Here is a 24038-nt window from a genome sequence, read left to right as displayed (position 1 = left end):
TTAGAGGCTTGTTGCTACTCTTTTCAGAGAAAACATTTCCTTTTGGCCGTTAGCATAATATTGCTGTGGACCTATTTACAAATTTCCTTTTATTTATTTATTGCTGGCCAAATACTGGAGGCCGCAGCTGGTGTCAGCCAGACCTGGTTTAAGCTTTCATATAACTCAAAATAGGTCCCAAGTGTCCTTTTTCTTAAACAATTCTTCTTTTGTAAAGCATCATATTTAAATAACATTTATGTACCCAAGCAGCAGTGAAAAATCTCAGAGGTGTTCTCAGGGCAGCTCTCTGAGGAGGACCTTTGGGATGGCTTTGTAAGATGCCTCTAAGCCTTGAAGCCACTTGTCCAGGAATAACAAAGAGCGACTGCAGTAGGTTGGGGCAAGATTCAGCAAGAGGGCTGAATATCCACAGCAAATATATCTGCAGAGCAGTGAGTGAAAATGGGCTTCAGAAATGAAAGCAGGTGAAGCAATTAACAGCACACCATTGTTTTACCAAACCTATTCTTAAGGTGCCTGGAAGCCCTAAGTTTTCGGGAAATGGGACTCAGCTTTCACAGCAGACAACTATGCTGCCTCAACGTTCCGCCCCTGTTCTGGGTTCTCATCTTGAGACCTCTGCTTATGGCATCTCTAAGTACCTTTGTCTCCCGTTGAAGAGCAAAGCAAAGGAACCCAAGAGAGGCCGAGTCGGCCAGGAGCCATGTTCTCCGTCTTATAGGAGCTGAGGACGTGTCTTTCTCAAGCTAACTACCCATTCTCTGCCTGGGTAGTTAGTGATAAAAGTTCTATCTTGGATCTGTTCTCTAATCCCAGGTTTGTAGTCTAGTGAGAGAACGCAGCGCACCGGGTACTGGCACTAGCAGGTGTCTCTCTGCCATCTCCTGACTCGGGTTTCCCAGTAGTACGGCTTCCCGGACTCCTCTGCTCCAGGGGGACCTTCGTGGACTTTTTCTTTTTTTCTGTCCCAGAGGTTGTCCTGGCTGCCAGCTCCATCTGCTTGATGGATCTTGGTGGCTCTGAGCCCAGCGCACTCTTGCGCTCCACCTCAAGGTGGCGACCGAGGCACGTAAACAAAGACTGCACTGGCGGTTGGCACCCGTGGCCTCATCCACGAATCCCAGTTTCCCAGCTGCTCCTCAGAGAGCTGAATTGACTGTTAAGGGGGCCCTTGTAGACGGGTCGTTGGGCCGGAATGTCAGCCGTGCGTTCGTGCGTGACTGACTTAGTGACTCTGTGTGTGTGTGTGTGTGTGTGTGTGTGTGTGTGTGTGTGTGTACACGCTCGCGCGCGCGTCTGTGTATCCGCTGAAGCAGGCAGAAGCGCTTCTAGGATGGAAACTCTAGCCCCAACCCGTTTGGGACGCTGGAGGTTTCCTGGAATCACCTGAGCCTGCAGGCTCCCGCGACCCGGCTGGCCCGCTGGCCGGGGCTCCCGCCCACTATGTGTCCCGAGTACCCTGGGTCAGTGAGCAACTGGCGGGACTGCCACAAACAGCAGGTTTGCAGATCTCTGTTCAGTGACACCACGATTTATGAGTGGCTCTGGAAAATACAGCTCTTTGCTGCGCTGGAGTCCTCTAGGGTGCGCGCAGGCCGACCCTAGGGGTAGGGATAGTTGTGGGCGGGGAAGAGAGACAGTGAAAGAATAAGCATGCGACAGTCATACAGTCTTACCTCTGGGACGAAGGACACGGTTCCTAGAACTGCGATCTTCACGGCCAGTGTGCAGCCCAGCTGTTTCTCCCGTAGGCGCTTCCCGCCTAACACCGCCTTCTGACTAACTTGGATAGGGCTTGAGTTGCCCCCTCCTTTTTTCCTCCCCTTCTTTTCCTTTCCAGACATCGCTTTAACTCAACCCAGGGCATATCCAGAAGTCAGTTCCGTATAGCGCTTCCATTCAGTCCTGGGGGGGGGGGGGTGGGGGGAAATCCGGTATACAGTTTCTCGTAGGCAGATGGAAGATCTAGATGGTTACAGGACTTTGGAGGGGTGCGTAGGAATGGCACGGGGTGTTGGTGGCAGCGAAAGACGGTTTCTTTTGGGTCTTCGCACTGCCGCAGGTAAGGCTCTCAGATTACAGCTGCCCTCCTGTCGAGTCACAGTGGTGGGCAAGCGGAGGGCGCTCTGCTGTAGAGAGGGGAGTGGAGGAGGGTGGAGTGGGAGAAATGGGCTCTGGACAGGCTCCACCGGCACGCATTGTCTTGGTTGGTGTCTGTGCTTGGCGCTCAGCTGATGTCTTTGGGAGCTTTTGAACAAGGTAGACCCTCCAATACCCTCCCCCACTCTCTAGACTGTGTTTCAAAAGACGCGAATAGCTCTAAAATAAGTTTAAATTTTTTTGTCTGACTTTCCGTTCGAGATGTAAAAAGGATTAAATAAATGAAACTTTATTTGACTGTGGAGTTTATCCAGAGACTCAGCGACATCTCTGGTCTTTGGCCTTATTCTAATTCTATGGTAGTAATTACCCTTCGTTTCTTTAAGTGCGATAGATTTATTGCCTTAGAGACTATGCACAGTTTGATTGAATTATTCATTTTTTTCTTTGGTGTAGACTGCATCTGGGGACTCTGATGTGACGTGTAGATTTTTTTTCAGGAACAAAGGGAATGTGGAAATGAAAGAGAGAGGGAGAGAGAGGCTGGCAGATGTAATGAGACGCGGTGAAGGTGTACGCAGACGGGCACTCCCACGCCTCCTCCCTTCGGCTCTCACTGCAGCCCTGGGTAACTCGCAGGCTAACACAAACAGCTTTTCTCCCGCAGCCTGCCCTCTGTCACTGTAAGTACATCACCCTTCTCTTATCAGCATGCAGATTCCAGCCACGCACTCCCTCGCCTTGGCTTTGCACCTTTGACAGCAAAAGCACATTGGGAAATGAACTTTCCTAAGCTAGGAAAGGCATGTTTATAAAACTTACTTTTTATTTATCTTTATTGTTTTTTGAAAACAGAAGTTCATGTATTTTTACCACTTTCCTTACCTTCTTTGTGACGGTGCTCTGTTGCTCCTGTCACTGTGGCTGTGCTTTTCTCAACTGGATGTTGCTCAGATTCAAATGAAATTTAATGTTATTCTCCATCCGCTTAAAGTCCAGGCGCATGCCTTGTCCTTCTGCGAAATGACATCTTAAAGGACGAAGAATATTATTCACGGTTTGCTTTTGTTGCTGAAACAGGAGTTCTAACCTCTTTGAGGCACTGACTGTCCCAAGGGCACTGTTATTTGGGAGTTGATAAGATCTGCTTCTCCCAAACTTAAAGTGCCGCGGGCTGCTGGAGCATTCGGGTGTTTGTCATCCAGGGTTAAGGAGACCAATGGCGAAAACTTTTCTCCACGCTGTAATTAAAGTTTTTCAACTTCCCCTTTGCCTTTTACACTCTTTCACATACTCTTCGTTTTGTTAAAAGTTCTCCTTGGTGTTTTGGAGTGAGTGACATCTTTGTCCTGTTCACACAGTAGCTATGAAGCCCTTTCTGGGAGAAGTTGGCCACCTTAAGATGAAGTCATGTAGGTCTGAATGATCCGCCCGGTTGGTGTAAGTGAGCCTTTCACAGGGAGAACTCGAGGTTTTAACGGCTGTTCTGTCCTTTCCTTTCCTTTCCTTTCCTTTCCTTTCCTTTCCTTTCCTTTCCTTTCCTTTCCTTCCTTTTTCTTTTTTTTTTTTTGCGTGGGTGTTTTAAATACTAACTTCTGAAGCAGGATTATTTGCGTTGCCCCATCCCAAGTTCAGGGGGGAACCTCTCTCCAGGAACCGTGCGCGCCTTGTCTCACCAGTTCGTGCCTCTTCTCTGGAGGTGCGAGGCCAAACTTAGTAAAGCCGAGTTGCCTTTGGTTGGTCGAGGTGCAAAGGGACACAAACACAGCGGGCGCCCAGGCAGCAACCGCAGCACGCAGGTAAGTCAGCCCCACCCGCTGGCCTCTTCTTCCCTTCTGAGTCCTGGCATTTCAAAGCCTGGGTTCGTGTGGAGATGGCTCCGGACCCCAGGAGAAGTGAGCGTGTGTGTTCCAGGATTGGGATGCGGTGTCGGGTGCCCTTCGTAGACTTCTTGGAACCCGCAGGCGGTGCGGATCAGGTGGAAAGCCCACCACATCAGCGGATGCCTGGCTCTCTGCCTCGCCCACTTGCGTAGTACAGCTGGTGCTCAAGGCTTTGGAGGAAACCCTTAGCAAGCACACACCCCTACTTCCCCCGGGCCACATGTCACTCGGTGCCCTCTGGATTGTGATGCCCAGACCCCAAACTTTGGTTTCTTTCCTTTGGGACACAACATTGTCACCTGCTCTAGGTCGTTTGCCCCTCAGCCATCTATGCTGTTACTAGTTTATGACTTGAACTCTAACGAGGTCTCTTGAACTCATTTGCAGAGGGTACTAGGACCTTGGATCACAAAAATCTTGGTAACGTTTTCTTTTCCTTCTTGCCTCCGCCAGCCCAGCGGCCTGCTTTCTGGTCGGCTGGGTCTGTTTCCCAGATCCCGGAGTACTCTGTGATTTAAAAAGACCATTGGACTGTTGTTGGGAAAGCCAAACCTGCCTCAGCAATTAGGAGGAACCCAGTGGCGCCCATATTTGCTTATGCAATGGCTCATCTGTTTGAATGACTCTTCCTGCGAATTGGTCATTGACACCTAACTTGGCGCTTCTTCTCTTTGCAGGCTTTTAGGGTAGGTCATTTAGTTCGACCTGTAGGATTTGGACAGGATTTCTGGCACCCTAGTTTGAATTCTAAGGAAGGCAGCTGAGGCAGCTGAAGAGTCCAAGGCTTAGGAATTCAGAGCTGGGCCAAGTGGAGCCTCGCTCAAAAACAAGTGGGGGAGCTTTCTAAGACGGAAGTGCAGATTTGAGCTTCCCTTTGGACGTTAGGTCTTAGGACGGCCCGCATTCTAAGGAACCCTGCTAGGTAAGCATCTGGCCTATAGGTGCTGGAGATCACACCTCCTGGCTCTCTAGTCCCACTACCTAGATGCAGTTATGAGCAATGGAAATCTCAACATTTCTTGCCCAGGACTACTTTCCTCCCAGGCAGCTTTCATCAGGCCATTTAAACATGCAGCCTCCAAACTCGGAACCCTCATGCTCTGTGCTTTCCATGGAGCAGAAACAACCAGTCTCTGCCTTCTTCCAGGCTGTCCGCCTCCATCCCACCTCTCTCTTGTTTGGAGTTCATATGGAAGCTAATTAACATGGAGTAAGCATTAGGAGCCAGTTCCTTCCATTGCCTGGCTAACAAAGATGAGGCTTTCCCTCTTTTATTCTTGCCTCTATCTATGGGAGGTCTTCCTCTTGTTGGTCATCATTCCTGAGCCTTCTCCTTAGAAGGCATCTCAAAGGAGCTCTCTTTTGTCAGTTTTTACAAAGTAGAAGCCTTTAAAGTCTCTGCAGGTTATGTTGATTAACTAGAACCTCGCTCCTAGCTTTGTTCCTGATATAGGTTTCCACTAACCTCAGTGCGTGCCTCCCTCCTTCCTTCCGTCCTTCCTTCCTTCCTTCCTTCCTTCCTTCCTTCCTTCCTTCCTTCCTTTTCTTTCTTCTGGGCCTTGCTTGAGGCAGGCCAACCTCACCTTTTGCACACTGCCTCTTGCTAGCAACCTGATGAAGTCACAGATAGTTTTCTCACTTACTCTTTCTCTTTTCTCAACTCCCGACACCATCAATGTTCCCTCTGTTTCTGGTCCTCCAGTTGTCTTTGCCTTGAGATAAAGTTCCAGGCCTCTACTCATTTGGACATTTTGCATCTGTCACACCATTAGTTCACCCTACACATGGCTCAAAAGGGCATCTTGAGCTGGGATAGGGCTTTTATTGGGAGGAAGTGCTTTTTATTAAATAATTGTTTATATCTGAACATACAATTTTATGTGCTATTCTGGTCGACTTGAAACTTTTCAACATCTCCAGTCTCCAGCTCAGACATTTGAGATTGTCCCTTCCAGTGTGTCTTTGCAAGGCTGAGTTAATGCACATGTGTCACCCACTCAGTTCTTTAGGATAGACGTTCAGCCATTTTATTTATTGTACAGGTATGAAGCCTTCTGTGGTGTTTGCACATATCTTTTTATAGAAATTTTATCCTGTGAACATCAGTCATATGGCTTCCAGGACAAGACTACCCACAAAGTTAGGGATTTGTTACGCCGATTTCTTTTTCTTTTAGTTTCTCCTATATTATTTAGGTTTTTCTTCTCCATTCACTGAGGTTTTACGCATTGATGGTTTTATGATCTCTGTTTCCTGCATCCTTTTCTCTCCACTCTGCTGACTTCTCTCTCATCTGCATTACTCGCCCCCAAAGCCATCTTTCTCCTCCCTGGTCCACGTCCTTCCCTGTCCTTCTCCTTCAGTGTCTCCCTCAACCACTGGGACCTTCTAGTTTAGTATGAGTAGTTTTTAACCTTCAGACCTTGTCACTTAACTTTTCTGAAGCTCAAAGGGCCACCTTTACTTTCTTGCCAATTGACGCCTTTGCTTCTTCGCCTTGCTCCTCATTTTCTCAGAGCTGCCTACCTTTCTCCCACCTTTTTCTCGGTTCCTTCTCCGGCAGTCCCAGCCCCTTACCCATGCTCCCTCGGCCCTTTCTTTTCAGCCTGCTTCGCCCCCACCTAGTTCTTGTTCCTTGTTCCCTTTTGCCGGGAATCTCTTTCCTCTTCATCCCCCTGTAACCGTTGCTCCACTCTCTGCGTCCTGGGGCGCGTTCTCTAATTCCAGTCTCTGTTCTAGCTGATCTCTCTGCCCTCCTCTCTCAGAGGCTTGCTCTTGCCTCTGCCTCCTGCTCTCCCCTCCCTTCTTCCCCAGCCCTTCCCCCTCCCTCCCAGCCGCCCCGCCTGGCTTGCTGCCTCCTTCGCCTCTTGTCTCATCTTGCCTGTGTTGTCTGGGAGGGGAGCCCTTCCTCCTCTCCCTCTCTCAGATCAATGCCCTGGCCACTCACTTTCTGATGTTGCACGACGGGAAATGCTTTGAATACTTACGACATGGCCGCTCACACTGATTGCCAAGATTGACAGCACTAACCATCGCCTCCACTTGTTTCAAGGGGGGAAGCCCCCTGTCACCCGGCTCCGCGTGCACCTCCTGGCACCCCGGCAGCAAACTTGTGCGCTCAGCGCTCCCCCCAGGGCCCGGGACAGGACACCCCCGCAGACTTGAGTTAACGGGCGGCAGGCCGGGACGCAGCGCTGGGGACCTGTTCCCTTGCTCCCCAGGCTCAGCTAATTGACCTAGCACCGACTCCCCTTTCTTTAATTTTTAAAATTTGTATCTTTCCCTTTTTCTTTAATGCCTTTTACTCCCGCGGCGCAGCGCACAAGGAGCCCTCCCGTGAGGTACCATCCTGGAGCCCGCCCAGGTAACCGGGACGGAGCGAACGACTTAGGAGAGCGAGGGAGGCTGAGTGAGAGGGCAGCAGTGCGAGCTACCTGTTGGGGCGCCGGAGGGGGTAGGGGACAGGAGCCCCGCGCCAGGCTGGGCACCGGCCTCAGCGCCTCCCACTCCTGCCCTTCCCGGCACCTCTGGGGTTAGTTTCTCTGCGCGGGGACGGCGGCTGGGGTGGGACAGCGGAGGGACGCGAGGAAGGCGAGCGCAGCCCTTGGCAGAGTCGCGGCTGGCCGGGAGGGGACTGGGAGGAGGGCGCTATCCGGCGGGCAGGCAGGCGGGCGAGCCGAGGTAGAGAAAGGGGCCCGGCGCCGCTCGCTTGCTGTGGACTCGCTGTTCCTCAGGATGCCTGCCTCTCTTGGAGAGTTGTGCCTTACTCCGGAGGCGGTGACAGATCTGCGTGGCGGGTTTCTGGTTTTCTTGCCCCCACCCCTTCCCCAAATCACTCCGAGAAAACACACGTTGTAGCCGCAGATAACTGTGCGTAGGACACCGAGGCAAAAGGGCAGGGAGAGACAACCAAAGCCACCTTTGACAGCAGAAGTGTTATCGCCATCGCAAGTATTCGTCCGGAAATCTGTCTGCCCTCTTGGCCCACCTAATTCCTCCACCTTCGCCTCCCCAAGTAGATAATCTATAGAAGTGGGAATGATATGAAAAAGAAGTCAGGTGGCTTAGAGAGTGAATTGTTAAGTCTCCGTAAAGTTCGAGGTAGGTATTTCATGGAAGTTTGCACAAGTGTGGGGTGGAAGAAGTTGGTGTGCCTACTGTGTTGTGTTAGTGTTCTCTCTCTCTCTCTCTCTCTCTCTCTCTCTCTCTCTCTCTCTCTCTCTCTCTCTCTCTCTCCCCCTCCTTCTCTCTCCCTCTCCCTCTCTCCCCCCTCTCCCCTCTTTCCTCTCTTCCTACCCTCTCTTCCTTTCACTCGCTCTGTCCTCCAGCTTAGGGTTCAGATGGGGCTCTTGGCTGGCAATGCCCTTTGTACCCACAAGAGGGCAACATCTTGAGGGCTTTGTGAAACACTGGATCTTTCATCGCGGCATGCTTGCTTGGGTTTTGAGAAAGTTTTAGCGAAACTTTCAAAGTGATATTTCATGTTATTCATAATATCAAAAAGTAAAGTCATAAAAAGAAGAAACAAGAGAAACAAGAAGAAACAAGAAAGGAGAGAGGGAGGAAGGGAGGGAGAGGGAGAGGGAGAGGGAGAGGGAGAGGGAGAGGGAGAGGGAGAGGGAGAGGGAGAGGGAGAGGGAGAGGGAGGAGAGGGAGAGGGAGAGGGAGGGAGGAGAGGGAGAGGGAGGGAGGAGAGGGAGAGGGAGAGGGAGAGGGAGAGGGAGAGGGGGAGGGGGAGAGGGAGAGGGGGAGGGGGAGGGGGAGGGGGAGGGGGAGGGGGAGGGGGAGAGGGAGAGGGAGAGAGAGAGAGAGAGAGAGAGAGAGAGAGAGAGAGAACACGAACAGTTAGCTTGCCAGGGGAGTCTAAGCCACAGAAGATGGGGGAGGGCTGTTGTAATTGTGGGTTTGGCCGACTGACGGCTGGAGTGCCCTCCTCGGCAGTCTCAGTTGTAGCCGGAGGTCATGTAAATCGACCTTAAAAGAATGCATAAGCCATAAATTAAACCCTCACCCAAGGGCTGATCCATAAGTAGACAAAATCTAATCTGGACAAAACGGGCTTCCCTTAGAGCCGACCTAAACTGCCCCCCCCACCCCAAACTAAATGCGAAGTAAGTTTTCTTAGCGAATGAATATTTTGTTTTCTTGAAAAGTGTCGGGTTGATTCGCGGTGTGACTGCGCCGCCACAGTTCTAAGAGGCGTCAGTGTCAGCCAGTCTGGGGAGCAGGGACCCGGAGGACCCGCTGGGCTTCTGAACCTCCCATTTCGGTTTGGGATCGTTGGTTAGTTGTGGGGTTGTCGCTGGCCTAGGGCGGGCGGGACTCCAGGATCTCCATAGCACTCCTCATCAGGGGTGAAGTTTGCCCGGAGAACTAAAGAAAACCCGGGTGGCTAGAAGCCGCGCGCTCGCTCCTCGCCCTCCACTACCAGGGCTGCCCACGACTTTCCCGGGACATTCGAGTTCCAGTCCCCTCACTCCCTCCATTACTGAACTTTACTTTTTATGGTCTTCTCAGCAATACACACACTGAACTCCAAGGCAGTTCGCAACCCAACGGTGGTCCTCTTTGCTCAGCACGCTTGCTGCGCAGGCTGGCCCGCTGGCGGCGTGGGCGAGGGGCGGCCCCGTAAGGCTCGCGCGGGTTCGACTTCCAGGTCCTTTGCGCTTCAGCCGGCACCCTCGGCTCAGAGCCTGACCCGCAACCTTCGTCCCTCTAGGCTCTCTGCCCGGCCCGCTACCGCTGCCCGCTGCCCTATCTGCTGCGGGCCGATGTTCGCAGCACCGGCTGGGCCCTGGGCGGGAGGCGGTGCTGGCGAGGCCCGCCTGCCCCGGGGGAGCTGCTTTCGGCTTTCTCCCTTAAAGGGCAGTGCGAAGAAGGACCCGGGCTTGTGCAAAGGCTGCTGGGGCTGAACTGCTGCAAAGGAACGGCCAGGCTCTGCGGAGGACAGATTAGCTCCGGGTCCGCGCAGCTTTAAGATAAAAAGAATTGGTGTGTTCGGACAGATAAAAGGTGGTCGTTTCCGGCGTCCTTTGAGTTTTAGTTAAGCTTGTCTGATTCTGACCAAGTATGAAAATGTTTGTTTGTGTGAATGACCAGTTATTGACAGCCGCTCCTGTTTGTGGTCTAAAATAAGTCATTTACTGTGGCTGGCAGGGCTGCTAGTTAGCAAGATGGGCTGTTCTAGGCTGCTTCTGTGTGTCGCCTCCTGTAAGGGCCGAACTTGAAGTTTCAGTCTCAAGATAGCCCAAAGCTGTCCCAGTGGCACAATGGACTAGGCTCGGGACCACCACTTTCACTGTCTGAAAGGGAGTACGGGTGACTTCCCGGTGCTGGACGCTGAGCTCCAGAGTGAACTCCAGTGGCTTGGCTTTTGGCCCTGGCGGAACCGCCCAGCCAGCAACCCAGTGGAGAGAATGCCCCTTCCCCCCGCCCACCAGGGTCTCCACTCTTCTGTCCTTTGTAGTCACATGTCCGGGTTTTCCCCCTGGTCCCGAGAACAGACACAGCCCCGCCCAGTCTATTTCTAGAAGGTGGGTTTGGTGAATAAAAAGGTCAAGTGGTTACGTTCCCGAGCTGGTCCATAGTGAGGGGGGACAGGACAGACACCTGGCAAGGCCCGCCCCGCCTGTCCCCCCAACCCTGGCGGGCCTGCCTGCCTGCGACTGGCCTCCCTAGGCCACATTCTTGTGCTAAGTTCGAGAGGCAGTAGGAAAGGCAACCCTGAGCCGGCCCAGAGCAGGCGAAGCTGATCCCAGAGATGGCATTTTGTTTTGAACAGTTGGTGGGGTGGACGTTTCCTCATAAGGTAAGGTGTCAACTGGACAGTTGGCTGCCCAAATGCCACATGTATAATTAGCCTGCGCACTCAGCACCTCATCCCCAAGGCCCATAGGCACGGGCTTGGCTGACTTGAGTAGCTCAGTTCAGCTCTGGATTACAGGATTCCCAAGGGAAGCCTAACCCGCCAAGAGAGCCTGGGGAGGCCCTGGCTAGAAAGACTGGCCATGACGCCTCACTTTTGATTTCTGCCTTTTCTGCTTCTCCAGTTTTTCTTAGTTTTCGGCTAAGGGGCAAGAGCTGATTATGAGAGGGTACCCAACATCAGCGGCAGGTTGCAGACTGGGCGGGGAAAGGGAAAGCAGAAAGAATCTGGTAACATCGGTACCCACATGCTGCCTGCCCTGGGGAATCTGCTCAAACCCCTCTGTATGCACTTATTATGCACTTATTTACTGGGGACAGCAAGCCTTGGTACTGTATGTCTTGGCTTGGGAAGGGACTTTAGAACTGCTCACTTCAGAGGTCTCTCACAGTAATTTAGTGTCAGTGCCTGATTGTAGTTTCTGCTCCGGCTTCAGGCCTAGTTGCTTGGGGTTGCTAGTGGATCCCGGAGCTGGGCAGATCTGTTGTTTCTCTTCTCATTCCTGTTCAGCCTGGGGTTCTTGGAGTAGAGCCTTGTCTTCCTGTCTGCTCAGATGGATGCTAGAGTTTCTTGTGCAGCTTTCCTGGACATCATAGCCTGAGGCCAGCTTTAAGGTTGCTGCCCCCGTGCAGACCAGATTTGTGCAGTTTCAAACACGACCTTCCCCCTCTGTCATCCCTCTGCCACTCTGTGCACTCTCTGTGGAATTCAGCACTCAGCATTAGGCACTGGCATCAATTCGCCTCCTTCCCTTGCTTCTAGGCCTCTCAGATACAGTACTGGAAAGATTCGCTGTATTTCAGAACAAATGAGCAAACATTTACCCCAAACCTTCCAGAGGTTTAGTGGAGCAGATGAGAAGAGGGCACATGGCTAAGTCCCACTTGCTTTGATGGAGCCAGTGCAGTATTTTCTTATAGCATGACCAAGGTGATAGCTGAAGTTTTAGGTCTCTCAGCCCCGGAATTTTTACCGATGCACTTTCTAGAGGTTCTTTGTTGAATAAAAAGCATATAGATAGGCAAAATGACATGTAGATTTCTTCTAAATATTTGAGAGACCTTATAAGAGACACTATATTGTCCCAGTTCTTAAGAAAAGGGAACAAACCACTAAATGGCTCACATTTTGAAAGCCAATGTCATTGGATCTAGTTTATGGCCAAAAACATCAAGTGACTAGTACCTAGATACCAGGAGGAGACCATGTATTCCTCAGGCAAGCTGACACCCTTAGTCACTTCATGAGCACTAACACCTCTTTCTCCTCTGCCCTTCTGCATTTGCATTTCTTACTATGACAGGCTGAGAAGATTTTGTTTATTGTTTATCTGGTTCGTTGTTGCTTTTTTTGTTGTTATTCTAGAAGTGAAAAAAAGGAATGTTCTCTTGGACTATACGTCCTTTTAAATTAAAATGCAAAAATTGAGTTTTTTAGAATTATGAGGTATGGTACTCTGTGCTATATTGAACAACTACAATACTCAACAGTATATTGTAAAAACCAATGTTAGGAGACTACTTACCAGGCAGTGGTCATGTGCCCGTGTCTGCAGTGACGCTAATGCACTCAGCACGGCTCTCAGATGGAGTGATGCTCCGGGGATGCTGTCCACGAAGCGGCTCTCAGTAGCAGCAGAGAGCAGCGGCACTTTCTTTATACAGAAAAGCAAAGACTTACAACGTGTCAGCATAACCAGTAAATCTTCCTTTATACAGCTTCAAAATATATAGCTTTAAACAAATAAATGACAAATTTTGGTGGCATTATTGAGGTTTTATATAAATTTTTATTTGTCTTGTTTTAGGAGCTATTGGGTTTTAAGTCAATGATCAAATTCCCACATATTTTTCTTAAATATCATAAATCTGAAATATTTTATATAATTCTTTTTCAATTAATACAATAGGTACTAGAAGTATTGGTATTTCTTGAGAATAAGGTAACACGTTGGTTTTAAAGCTTTTAGCATTTTCTATCTTTTCATATTGGTTATTTTAATCCACTAGTGATATAACTCACACATCTATATTTATATCATGTATATGTATCTACTACTTAAAACAGCATTTTATGAAATTGTAGTTTGGGTTTAAGAGAACTATTTGCTTAAACATAGTTTAGGGATGGGTGTGTGTATATATCAATTGATGTTTTTGAAGTCAAGCAGAACATTCCCTAGAAATGTGTCTAAGAAACAATATCAGTACCATATCAGGCACAGACAGGTACTAGAGATGATAAAACACAGATAACATGCTGGGAGACGATTTGCAGATGGGTGTAATATCTGCCGTCATGAGGTTAGATGTGTCATGTTACTGTATATGTTTTTTAAAAATTAACCTAGGCCATTTCCCATTGATGGAGTTATGTGGCTAGATGGGGTTTAATGATGGCAGGTATTATAGAAACATGCTAACATGAACAAAATAAACGCTTAGTGCTGTTTTAGAAGAAGAAATGAACCAGTTCTGGGGTCTGGAATGCAACTTGCTTAAGAATATGGTTCTCTGTTTTTTCTTTCAACAGCGAGAAATAAGGTGCTGCACAACGGTAGCATTTCATGTCCTCAGCTGGTTCTGTATTTCCTTGTGATTATGTCCCCAATGTGAAAAGAGTCTAGTTTAAAAAACTAGTGTTTTGAAATATATGAAAGCAATTTTTACTAGACACAAGCACATTTTAAAGAACAGTATGGCCTTGTCAATTAAGTTTTTCAATTGTTATCTGGACATTAATTGTTTTGGTGCGTGGCATCAGAGCTCTTACTCCTCTCATTATATATTCATTAGTCATTCTTAGGAAGGATGTTTTTATTTTCCTTCTTCTATAGAAGAGGGTAAGGCTTTTCAGCTAATTATTCTTAGACATTTAGTCAAACTGGAAATAGTTCAAAATTTGCATTATGGTTTTGGTGGAGCTTTTCAAGTATATAGTATCTGATTGTCATAGTTTGGATAAAAATATTAACTGACGAGCATGGACAGAGAAACGGAATATAATTTAACTCTCTTCCAGGCTCTCACCTCCAAAGCGGGATGCTGATGCTCTTCTTCAAATCTGTGGTAGTCTTAAAAAAGGGAACAGGAAACCCTAAAATCTCAGAGAGGCAGTATTGATTCAATTCTTAACCCAAATCCTTCATATCATTGCTCAAAATAGCCAACTTTGCACCAATATTAGCCATTCTTTTTATAGTGACACCACGCTTAGTAAAAAACTTCTAAGCACTGAGGTCAGGTGTTGAGATTGGATTCTAGTTTATTTTTTATGAATCAGATAAAGATTTCTGTGCATGAGACCATATGTGAAGATGAGAGAACAAGAACATTTCCATATCAAAGGCAATATATCTGAGCTGCCTGGTAATTAAGATGCAGTGGTTTGGGCTCTGCACTGGCACTTAGAGCATCTCCGGGCCCTGTGCATCATGCAGGCTGGTGCATCATGCAGGCTGGTGCCTCTGCGTACTTCTTGAAATACACTTATGATTTTGTACAAACATTTATGCCAGTCCACACTTTTCTGTGGATAATTTGTATTTCATCCAAACCATTCAAAGTCGAAGTTATTTTTCGAGCTACCCCCTCATTATGGCTTTTGTGCGTCAACTATTTTTATTCTAGTTGTTTGTATTTCCTTTTACCAGAATGATGGCTTGTTTATATTCAGAATCTCTTCTTGCTCCTCTAAGACCCCTAATATATCACCCATTTTACCATTCACTCAAAAAACTTACATCTTTAGGAAGGATGTGAGTTATTTTCTGAGGTTAATTGTAGATGGTGCAATCCACTATAAACTAATAAACCACATTAAAAGTCAACTGCCTAGTTATTTGTGCTTTACAATGCTAATATATTTAGGACTCCTCAGTAACTTGTGTAGAATATAATATTGGGGAAATTTCAAAATGTTTAGAGAAGAATCCAGAAATCTTCTGTTTTACGTTTTTATAGCATGAAAATGTGTGGTGACATTTTCTTTTATACTCCACGTGAAAAGCAATACTTTGAAACTGTAGAAATCTTGCCATTTATCTAGAGTTACTTGTTTCTTTGCATTTAAAGAGAGATGTTTGGTTTTATTTTGTAATACATTGAGTTAGTGTCTTAACCTGTTTGGGACAGAACAGCGATACAGTGAAAGCTGCTGTAAATTAGAAGAGTGAAACAGGAGGATCTAGCGGTTGGTGCTCTAATGCTGCGTCTGTTTAGGACGCTTTGCATCTTTGGGAATCAGCTTGAATGTGGTCTGTAATTTTCTGGACTTTCTATTTCTGTGTTTTCTCTCTATGAGCGTTCTGCTGGCAAGGACTGCTCTTGGTGTATTTCATTAGGAAGCTTCGAGGGTCACTGAAACCTTTTTAATGCTTTCTCCGGATTGAAGTATTACTGTTTATTGAGGGTTGATATGATACTATAAATCCTGTAAGAATCTTCCATGTTTTAGTTATTTTGGACCAAATTGCTTAAATATATTGATTTAATGCTTTTCAGTGACGTCCCATGTAAAGCGGCAGAATGAGATCAATGCATTGTATGATGTGGGTATTATGATATGCAGATTTCTCATGCTATCTCAGATGTCATCGCAAGATAACCCCTTACATGATCTTCCTGTCACCTGCATCTGCTCATTGTTTCTAGTCGTAGTAAAGAGAGATGTTGAATTGTCTGCCTTTGATATATTCCTCGAAATGCAGAAAGGGGCTTCAGTGCTGTTTTTGATTTTACCTTCTAAACACAGTCTCTGCTTCTTTGAAGAAAGTAGTTCTTTAAAATTGTACAAAGAAAACTGAAAACACTTCATTTTCCAAGTCTAAAAGAAGCTCAGTGTGTGTAAGAAGAAAATACAACATTTTTTTTTAATCAAAGAGCACAGGTTTAAGAAGGCACTCATTCTGACACATGGCCGTGAAGCCTTCATTTCATATTGTGCAGACACATTACTGGGAAATGTGATTGGGTGCTCATTTCTTCGCACCCAAAGGACATCTGCTGAGGGCAGATGTTTGTTACAGAAAACTTAGGCTTTCATGTCCAGCTTTACTACCTGTTTACTACGAAATGTAGCATTTGGCCAGTTGCAAAACTTGCTTCCTTTTTCCTCTTCTGTAAAACAGAAACATCCACGTATCTTTTCTTTCCTAGACAGAACTCACTTGAACTCTAGAGCACTTGGGGGAGCCCTGAGTGAGTAAATGTAGTGTCTGGATTCATGACCTCTAAAATTTGATGAAACACCAATCTTAAAATCTGGAAGCGATTGTGAAAAGTCATTTCATCTGTCATCTTCCATTCAATATTGATGATCTTTATTTCACTCAGATCAATTAAATCCCTCCCTTCCTTTTGTAAGCCTGCAACCAAAGAGATTTTATAGCTGAATATGGTTATATACATGTTTCACATTTGTGAACCAAAATGTTTCACAACATCAGAGAGTTCTTTTGTCCAATATATACAATTTAGTCTTTATCTTTCTCTTCTATTTTAAGGAAAAATGGAAGCAAATATTTTTCCCTTGAGTGATAGACCTGCAAAGAGCAAAATCAGACCTTTAGTTTTTATTTCTTGACTCTTCCCCTTTTACATCGTATCCCAAACTTAATTGTATGTCCTTGGAAAAGTTACACAATCTTTTCAAGTATCAGTTTACTAATTTAAAAGATGGGGCAGTGATAGAATTTATGGCATAGAATTGCTGAGAAGATGCAGTGTGAAGATGCTGTAGACAGTTGTGTCAGGACAGATGGACAGTGGCTATGTGATCTGTACTAGACCCTTGACATGAGAAGTAGTCTTTATTCTCTAGTATTTTATAAATTTCCCCAGTTTTTTTTTTTTTTTTTTTGGTTCTTTTTTTCGGAGCTGGGGACCGAACCCAGGGCCTTGTGCTTCCTAGGCAAGTGCTCTACCACTGAGCTAAATCCCCAACCCAAATTTCCCCAGTTTTAAAGCTGCATTCATATTTGTGGTCTTATGTGAGCGCATGTATCTTGGGGCTTTGCTCCAGGATATTGTTTATTCCAAGCAAAGGCTGTATGCAGCAGGTAGGACTGGTGTTTTGCTCTTGTCTTTCCATCTTCTCATAGAATGTCATTTGCTCTATCTTTGTGTTCACTTCCAGAGCCAAGGTCGCAGTGTTTCCCATGACTATGCAAGCGACCAGCGCCCTGCTGACTTAGGAGCACTGCACATTTGTTTTCTATGTCCTTGACCAGGTGACTAGTCTCAAAGTATGGGGTACACCAAGAGGAGTATATAAAGTGTCCTCAATGACGCAAAGGTTGGGAATCACTTGATTACATGATTTCAAAGGTGAAAATGCATAATTCTTGAGGAGATAGAATTATGGGTGATTCTGAGCAGTGTAGTTTTTATTACTGCAGTGGATATATGTGTATGAGTAGAAGTTCCTATGCTGAGGAAAGCTTCTAGTACAAGGTGGCCTTTCGTCTGTTATATAAAGGGTGGTTGAGGGTGGAAGTCAGGTAGTACTTCAAGGAGCACTGGGGCAACATTTGATATAATTCCTTACTATCTGGTGAGTCTGATAGCGAAATGTCTCATTGTGTCTTTGTGATTTTCAAAAGGCCATATCTGTCATAAATGTGATATGGCCATAGACCAGTAGCTTAATCACTGCACCTCTCTTTCTGAACTCCATTTTGTGGTCAGAAACAACGTGGGTACATTTGAAGGTACAAAGAAATCTTTCAGATTTGTTTTCCTTCAAAGTTTTTAGATGAGGTATGAAAATTAAAAGAAGTGGTTTATTAATAAATGCACTTGGGCCTGGGGATATAACCCAGAGGTAAAGTGCTTGTATGGTTTATATAAGGTCTTCAGTTTGATTCCCAGCAAAACACACATACACACGCGCGCACACACACACACACACACACACACACACACACACACACACACACACACTCGCATACATGCCCCCCCCCCACATGCATGAAGGGGAAAAATCACTGTCAAACTAGATAAGCTGCCGACTAAAGATTATAAATCAATATTATCTCGTATGTTGTACTCTAATGTGCTCCTTTTCTTCATTTGACAAGCACAGTTGCAACGAAAATGCTATCTGAAAAGCTTCTGATCTGGGTATTAGTTTGAATTTTTCTTATTTGTTCCTGGTGCTAAATATTAATAGTTTTAATTTTAATAAGTATCAAGTTGGCATAGTTCATATTTTTGTTGTGTTTATGAATGCATGCCTGAACTTGTATTCAGGTGTGTGTGTGTCTTTGTGTGTGTTGGCCAGAGGTCAACCTTAGTGTCTTTTCTCAGATGCTATCGACCTTAAGTTTTGAGAATCTCTCACTAGTGTGGAGCTTGCTCAGTTGGCTGGGATGGCTGGCCAGAGAACTCCAGGGATCTGCCTGCCTCTGTCTTCCCAGTTAGGTTTAGTGATTACACACCACCATGCTAAACTTCTTATGTATGTGAGTTCTGGAAATTGAGCTCAGATATTCATGCTTGCTCTATGGCAAGAACTTTATCAACTGAGCGATCTCCAGAGACAATTCGATTTTGAGTTGAAGGGTAGCATGAAAGGAAATTCTTCCTCAGAGTGTAGAAATAGGAGTTCCTGTAAGATGATAGTGGGCAGAGCCCCTGGAAGAAGCAGGGATAGTAACAGCCGCTTCCCACTCCTGAGAACGTTCAAACAGGGCTGCTGCAGTTATTCTTGTTAGCTTTATAATCGGAAAGTCATGTTTTCTAGATTCTCAAAGGCCTTTTCTTGGAGCTGTGGCCTTCTGGTTTTGATCTGGAGTTTCTTTAGTGTTTAACAACACTAAATTAACTCCAAATTAAACATGCTCACTGAGATCTTGCAACTCAGATGGCTGTGACATAATGCCTGTCAGAAAGGACTGGGGATCACACAGGTTGCAGAAGCAGTGGGCCTCTATTCCAGTGGCCATTACCTGCTGTTGTCTTTGATACCCCTTGACTTCTGGACACTTGTGTTGTTTTTAACAACGTCATGAAAAAGTGATGCCACCTCTGCATTATAAAGAATGTTCTGGAGCTGATCAGGGTAGGACTTGTAGAAAACAGTTTTAAGGCATCCAGAGTCACATAAAACCAGCCATGCTCAAGGAGCAACAGCTCAAACAAAAAGAAAATAAATTAAAATAAAATGAAGGCTGAATAAAGTCTAAGTTATTTAGAGTGCAGTGTATTAGCTAACTGAATCCCAGGAATGCATATATACACATCACTCTTGAGTCAGAAAACCCAACTGTATGCTGGAGGAAAATCTGATTACTTACAAATTTCTAGATATATTCCTTTCTCTTAAAGGTTTCCCTCCCTCCCTCCCTCCCTCCCTCCCTCCCTCCCTCCCTCCCTCCCTCCCTCTTTCTTTCTTTTCAGATGGGGCCTCTCTACAGATTTCTGGTTGTCCAGGAACTCACAGAGATAGATCTCTCTCCACTCGCAAGTGCTGGGATTAGAGATGTGTGCATCACCACACCTGGCTCTAGTTCTTTCTCACTATTAATGTTTTTGTTGACACTAGATATATTGAGATTTAGAAATAATTCTAATCTTGGCATCCTTAAACTTGTATAACATTATAGTAAACTTCTATTTTTTTTTTGTTATACCAGAGCCTTGTATGTACTCAGTCAGGACTCAACTACAATTTATTCTAAGGCATTACTAACAGAAATTTCCACCTTTCTGAGGTTAGAACCTTCTAAGTTTTATAGACGATAGTCCAAGGAGTGCTTTGAGCTGCATATTTGTGTAGGTCTATGTTGTTTATAGGATGTTCATTATACTGAATACTTTCATATTTTAAATTGTGTGGTATCTTGTAGTAGGTTTATTTTCTTCAGTGTGTGTGTGTGTGTGTGTGTGTGTGTGTGTGTGTGTGTGCGTGTAATCAACTTAAATTGGATAAAATAAGTGAACTTATTTTAATAACTCAAATTCTTCTCTGTGGTTTGACAAGGGTGAAACAAAAATTGTTGTTTTAATTATGACACATTTTCCAAAGCACTATTCATACTTAGCTATGTGTAAGCTGTGAAATTTGTGCATAATGTCTTTGTCATAGCCATGGAGAAAGGTCATCAATATTACCAGAAGGTGTAGAAAAGTTTATCCTTTTTACTGTGTGTTAATATTTTCTTCATATTTTTAGTACCACTTTTACTTGTTTAGTGTTCTTATTCTTTTTGCTTTTTAATGTGTATATAAGCTAGTCCCTGTAATTGAAATACCAACATATTAGGACATTTGTATCAATGTATTTTACAGTTTAAGAAGCTAAAGTAGTATATATGTTAGTTTTGCTTACTTATCAAGTTTATATTAAGATAATTAAAAAAGAGTGCGATTTTTATTAAATGGAGTAAGAAGGGCATTGAAACTATGTAGTCATCAGAGAATTTCCCATGTGTGTCCTCTGTTCAGTTAAGTCTATTGCTGATGCATCTTAAAATAGCCTTTATTACTAATAAAGTCTTAACCTCAGCATGAAAGTATGGTAGTACTATCATTGTTGGTACTCATACTTCCTGACTGCGGTGAGCAGAAGAAAGACCTCCAGCAGTTTTAGGTGAAACTTAGGGAGTTCAAAAAGATATGGAAACAGAGACCCAAAGTAGTTTAGGAATCTAAGCACAGCTAGCGAATCTGCCAAGACAGTGATCAGGTTCAGGAGAACTGCAGAATCATTCATTGAGCATGCTCCCTACTACACATGCATATTTATTTGAAACTTTAGACATGTCATGTTGAGGTAATGTATGCTACAATATATCTCTAAAAAGATATTGAAAGGAAAGCTATAGCTAGAACAAATACTTTAAGGTTTATTATGGCTTCCCATACCAGGGCATGTTTTGTTATTTGTAAAAGTCTTGGCTGCACACCGTGATGAAGTGATTTAACATCTGGTTCTAGGCTTCCTTTACTCTGTTATGTGCTTTTAATGCTGTCACACTTAAACAGTGATTCTGGGGAAGGAAAGCAAATGCACGCAGGGGAAAAATTACATCACCAATTACACTTTCTAAATTGTGATATTAATTTTCTTAATACTAGGCACAAAGAATGCAAAGACTTTTTTAAAAAAATTGACTCCTAAATCACCATCTTCCAATTGATTATTTTTACCAGTGGGAATGAAATTATAGCATTTTAATAATTTAATAAACAGATTCAAAATACATTAAGATTCTTTGAATATCATTAAACAGGTTAGAATATTCTGTTGCCAATTTTAAAATTGAAAACAGATGAGAATTTTTAAAGGTAATCGTCATAGAATTTTGGTGACCAAACCACTCAATGTGATGTGATGTTTGCAAGTCTGTTCTCAAATCAATGTGTAAATGGCACTTTTGTACTTGTTTGATAAAATATGACCTTTACCTTAAAGAGACATTGTTTATATGTATCTTTCTAGTTACTTACCTGTATCTGTCTGTATGTTTGTGTACCTTATCATCAATTTGTCTATCTTTTATCCTACCTATTTAATTAGCTGTCAGGTTTCTATCCATCAATAAGCTATCCTCCTCCTTTTCGCTTATGTACCAAGTGGCATACACAGCTAGCTTCTTGTTATTTTAGGGAAATTCAACGCATTTGACATGTTAGGTCTTTTGCTTTTGTTCCTTTCCTTTAAGTTTTTCTTTCTCTCTGAGATAAGCAGGAGAACCTGTGGATGGTGCAAGCCATTTCTCTTAGCGCTTTACAGCCTTAGAGAGTCTTCACTGTTTCACAGATTTATTTTTAAAGATAGATGTTACATATGCTACCTCAGCATCTGGAGGCAGTCGTTAGTAAGGCCTGTGGTGCTGTCCATAGTCTCATCCTTTGTCCTATTTCAGCCAGGACAACCACTTCACCAGCAGTTACCACTTCCTCCATTATCCCTGCAAATTATTTTTATTAAAAAAAGCAACCGAAAAAACCCCTCATGACCAAAATTATATTTTCTGTTGTATTTCAGTGGTTCATTCAGAAGTAGCATTTTAGGCATGCAAAGAAACACATGGATTTATTAATCTGAAAAACAAGGCATGATATTATGTCTTTGTGCAAATTTGCAGCCATATTTTCTATGAGCCTTTCAACCTTGTGTGTAACAAAACCTGATGTACAGCTCCAACGGACATTGTTCACATTGCATTCTGGGTAAATGGCTCTTCCAAAGTGGTATATTAAATAGCTATGATTTTTAATTACAGGAAGGGATTGTATATTGTTGCTCTATTGTTTATCCTTTTTTTTTTTGTAGCCTTCTTGATGGGGCAACAAGAACAAACATGCAGCCTGTTATTTTATGAAGAAACTCAGAAAAATGCCTCTAAGTCTTTAATGTGTTGGTAAAAATTTGTAAAATATTGGATTTTTCATATTATTTTTAAAGACATTGTTGGAAAGAATTACAATTTAAATTTATATCTATGTAATTAGTTTTAAAATATCTTACAGATTGTAAAGTCTTTATTTTTTAATTTTTATTATTTAGCATCTCAAAGTACACTAGAGAAGGGTACACTGTCAATGTCACGGGATAGGAAAATTGTATCTACAACTGTTTTCTTGATAATTAGGAAGAGTATTGGCTAGTTTTGGCCAGATCTGCTTGGATCATGATCCACCCGAAAAAGTACTATTATAGAGTCCCAGCTTACAGTGACACATCTGCCAGGCTGGTCATGGGCTTACGGTATTATACCTTTGGAAAGATTTTTTAAACTAACTGGGTGCTTATTCAAGATTAACTGAATAAAAACACTAGATATTAATATCTAAAATAATCTCTATTTTTTATTCAGAATATTTCTTATATCAGATACAGGGCATTAATAATTCATACAGAGACCAGTATGTCATTTAGTATTTAAATTTAAGTAAGAAATAATTTTCCTTCTTTTAAATAGATATATAAACCTGTCTTTTATATCATATTTTCCTAGGACGGTACATCCAGTTAGGAAGTTACTGGGATGGAAAAGTAGGTGAGAATGACAGGGGAGAATGTAGGGAGTAAGGGGCAGCATCTCTGCGGAGAAATCTGGACAGCATCAGGAAGGTCAGTTGCTGGCTCGCCCGTGTTAAAGTTCAGGAAGAAGAGAATGAAACTTTATGGGCCCCAATAAGAGCGAGGAGGCAAACAGACGCCTTTTATTTCTTATGGCAAAGTCAGCCTCTGCTTTTCCCTTTTCTTTAATGTGAAGGGACAAGAAAGGGTTAGGAGTTTTAGAGGTAAGTCCATTTCCCATGCTTAGGAGGTGGATGAGTGAGGGTTACTAGTGTGAATGTCTGCAGCTCTTTGTTGTTTCCATGCTCAGCCTCCTCTAGATTTAGATGCAGTCGAAGTAGAAGTTAGAAAAGATGAGAAAGGTGGCACCTAGTGATGGTCTTTGGCAAACAGCAGACCAGCATTTCCCACTTGTCCTCCCCCTCGCCCCCAACTCAATGGGATACTGCCTTATGTGGATTGATTGCATAACAAAACCAAAAACAGTTCGGACATTTCAGCTCAGCAAACAAACTTTGGGTGATATTGGCAGTATCATTTCTCTCTAGGAATAAATTCTTTCATTATCAGACTGAGAAGTAAGTTTGATGATTTCTAAGGAGGTTTGGCTTTGATGTCCTGTTTATTACTTTCTGGGACAGTACCATTTCTTCATCTAAGACTTCTAGTGGGTTTTCCTGTTCTGCACACCGTCCACAATGCCTTCTGAGGCAACAAATGTTATGAATCTAATGTTATGATTCTCATGCTAGTGGGCTCATGAGAAAATACGTAGAACTCTTCTTCAGACAGTTTCTGACAGAATGCATTTCTATGATGTGATCCTGGGTGATGTGCTCTGGCTATCTAACTCAGTGTCTAGGGCATACCTCAGGAACGGAAATGTGTGTCTCTGAAGGAGCTCAGACTGCACAGGTCAGGAAGGGTGTTGGGATACAGCCATCAATTCATTGCATGTGCTTGGCTAGACAGGCAGCCGTGGCACTGCCAGGCCTTTTGAGTATGGTTTCTGTCACCAAGAGAGTTGGCTGTCTTTGAAGTGTGTTAGTTAACCTCTTCTAGAGTGTTAAGTACAACTGTCTCTCAGGAGGAGGATA

General features: G+C 44.5%; 1 protein-coding gene and 1 long non-coding RNA gene across 32 annotated transcripts in view; one reads left to right on the top strand and one right to left on the bottom strand.

The window, feature by feature from the left end:
• LOC147996941 (uncharacterized) overlaps positions 1–1957 on the bottom strand; it is a 51560-nt gene extending 49603 nt beyond the window's left edge. The window contains exon 1 of one of the 2 annotated variants that reach the window (XR_015652401.1): positions 1680–1957. This is a non-coding gene — a long non-coding RNA (uncharacterized LOC147996941). The remainder of the gene's footprint in view (positions 1–1679) is intronic. The other variant, XR_015652402.1, reaches the window with a different exon arrangement.
• The window catches only part of Sox6 (SRY-box transcription factor 6), a 608765-nt gene that overhangs the window by 52263 nt on the left and 532464 nt on the right, over positions 1–24038 (top strand). For 6 of the 30 annotated variants that reach the window (XM_087657939.1, XM_087657833.1, XM_087657688.1 and 3 more), the window contains exon 1: positions 6932–7350. The exons of 10 other annotated variants lie outside the window; for them this stretch is intronic. The gene's annotated coding sequence lies outside the window, so the exon portion shown is untranslated. 30 annotated transcript variants of the gene reach the window in all.

Source organism: Rattus norvegicus, chromosome 1, assembly GCF_021556685.1.
Source record: "Rattus norvegicus strain SHRSP/BbbUtx chromosome 1, alternate assembly SHRSP_T2T, whole genome shotgun sequence".
Taxonomy (NCBI): Eukaryota; Metazoa; Chordata; class Mammalia; order Rodentia; family Muridae; genus Rattus; species Rattus norvegicus.
Note: the sequence above shows the minus strand (reverse complement) of the source record. Positions and strands in the feature narration are given on the sequence as shown.